Source organism: Halyomorpha halys, unplaced genomic scaffold (genome assembly GCF_000696795.3).
Source record: "Halyomorpha halys isolate HHAL.00 unplaced genomic scaffold, Hhal_1.1 Scaffold770.1, whole genome shotgun sequence".
NCBI lineage: Eukaryota > Metazoa > Arthropoda > Insecta > Hemiptera > Pentatomidae > Halyomorpha > Halyomorpha halys.
Window position 1 is genome coordinate 634264 of NW_027107091.1, and position 2873 is coordinate 637136.

Sequence of the window (2873 nt, forward strand, 5' to 3'; positions counted from 1 at the left end):
GTTTTTAAGCGCAAAAATAAACCCGGTGATGGCTCACAATTTAGGTACAGGTCAAAGGTAAATCACCATCCTTGCCATGGAGACACTTTTTAATATATGAGTTCAAATAATATTAATTAACGTTACAATTTAAGAATATTACAATAGGGTGAATGATTTCGAGCAGATCTTTAAGATTATTGCGTAAAATTTGTTTAGTCCATCTCACGGGCCGCCTCTTAGGGGACAAACAAGTATGACGCTCCTGTCGGATTAAATTCTTATATCCTCAGAAAGATGAAAGTTGATTCGCACCTCAAGAAACCCTGAAATTTAAATTTTTATAGCAACCGAAAATAATCTGATTTAGGAATTTATACACTTTTGTTAGTTTTTGCTGGAATATTTTATCCTAAAGCAAAGTTTAATTTATTATTAATCAATAATTATTCTTAAATATATAATTTATCCTAAAAGTGACTTTACTTGAGAGTTTTAAAAAAAATACCTTTTTTTTTTGCAAATGAATAGTAAACCGACTCTCATAGTTAGATCTATTATAGAAATTATTTTGTTATCATTTGCGATTATATTTTTATTAATAATTTTACTTTTTGTAGTACTACGATATTACTTAGCTTATATAAACCGATACACTTAGCTTATATAACTTTATATCTTCTTCTTTAATTTTTTTATTCTACTTACATATTCAATTAATCTTATATACGTTTTTCTTTTTTTTATAATAGTCCAATTTTTCCTATGTATTTACTTGATTTGGATATATATATTATTTTCTCTTTTCATTCTTAATTTTAATATTATTATTTTCCCAGTATATTATTATATACGGTTTCAATATTATTACAAAATAATACTTCATTACTACCTATATTATCTGTTATTTAATTATGTTTTTTGCTATTTTGTGCTTCCAATTAATCATTATAGTTGTATCTTGTTTATGTTGTTAGCACTGAAAAAGGTCAGAAATTTAAATGTTTATAACAACCGAAAACTAAAAAAAATATTGTTTGAAATGTACGCCTTCTAGTGCAGTGAGTCAATGATGTAATGAGCTCAAATTTTTTTTTGTTATTTATAAAATCATTTTGGTTACAGGTTGTTTTGTTTGTTAAATAATTTAAAAGCTTTGATTGCAACTTATTTATTATTCTATTAGACATAATAATTCATAATTAAAACTAACTTACAAATGAATAATTTGCGCGTTGAGAAAAAAGTCTAAACAAGGTTCTTAAGTTTTATGTTTTTTAAGTTCAAAGCTATACACAGGAAGCAAACATGATCCTGGCATGAAATTCTTCGGATGCTTGGAGAATGTGGCTCAAATGTTGGCCATCTCGATATGCCCGCGGCTTTATAGGCATTGCAGAATATGGCTGCCTTCAACACAAGTGGTCGTAAGGAACCCTCTGCCTTTTATATCGCCGTTTTTCTCATCTTCGTCCCCTAACCAGCTCTCAGTTCCTTGGAAGGTCATTCTCAACAAGTTCACAGATCCAGAAGGAAGTCTTTTCTCCTCCTCCCCCCAAAAGAAAAAAAGAGAAAATAGCCTGATGAAAATTGCACGTCTACGAATATCACACGTTTGGACTGAGATGTAAATTATTTCTAAAAAATAAAAATAATAAAATAAAACCTATTTTCGTACTTTTTTAAATGTAAGATATTGTGTTTAAATAATTACAATATTACAAGCAATACTTGAAGTTCCGGAATTAGTAATTACAGTGTGTTAATAATTAAATTATAATTCACATTGCTTGATTTACGAAGCTATTTTATAACTAATAAACATCAAATATTGCAGTAAAATGTGAAAAAAAAAATTTTTATTTCGTAGAATGTAGGAAAATAGTCCAGGTGGAGAACTATAAAGGTACCAAAATATTCGAAAAACTACTTATTGTAAACCGATAAATAAACAGACTAACAATAAATAGTTTTCTTTTACTGTTTTGACACCTTTACTGACTGTCACCCGGACTATTTTCCTACAGTTTATTTCATACGGTCAACAACTATATACTTTCCCAAACTTCCTGATTCATCCTGTATATTTCAAATTAAAATAATATCTAACGATTAGGGCTGGATTGCACGTATTAAGTTGTGAAATAGATAGCTAAATTCTAACTTGAATTTAAGTGACTAAATGTTTAGTATATTCACGAACTAATTTAAGTTGTTAAGTTGTTCATTAGACGTGAAATTGAAACATATTTCATATTTTCCATACATATTAATTTATTTTAATACTTAAAAAAAAAAATCAAATGAACTCTTAAACTCGAACGCTTCACCTCGCTCATGCATTTAATTAAATTAAAAATAATTAATGTATTGTTCCGGTCAAAAATGTCAAGTGATAAGTTCCCAATAACTTAAATGAAAAATAGAAAAATTCTAATCTACTTATTTACTTACAACCTAAATTTTAACTAGCAACTTGTTAATAAATTTTTTTTTTGCATGTGTTTAGTCACTTGAAATTCGTTTAAAATTTAGTTATCTACTTGACAACTTAATATGTTTAAACAAACCCTTACAGCACTCGAAAAACATAAATTGCAATAAGCACTAAAATAATTTAACTTTTAATTAAATCATTTGTTTCTCCATAAAGGAGTTATTACTGACTACCGTAAGACTTTTTATCTTTTTTTCGGACCTTATTTATTGCAATTTACAACTGTATTTACATAAAAACACATTAAGTAAATTTGATGTAAGATCAAAATGGAGTGAAACAGGCATGTAGAGAAACTACTAGTTAGTAGGAAGCATTTTAACAAATGAATAGTAAACGGACTCTCTTAGAACTATAAAAATTATTTTGTTATTATTTAATATTTTTTCTAATTATT

At 27.3% G+C, this 2873-nt stretch overlaps 1 protein-coding gene across 1 annotated transcript in view; it reads right to left on the reverse strand.

Annotated features, from left to right (window-relative positions):
* LOC106686063 (potassium voltage-gated channel protein Shaw) overlaps positions 1–2873 on the reverse strand; it is a gene marked incomplete in the record, with an annotated part of 559367 nt that overhangs the window by 466811 nt on the left and 89683 nt on the right.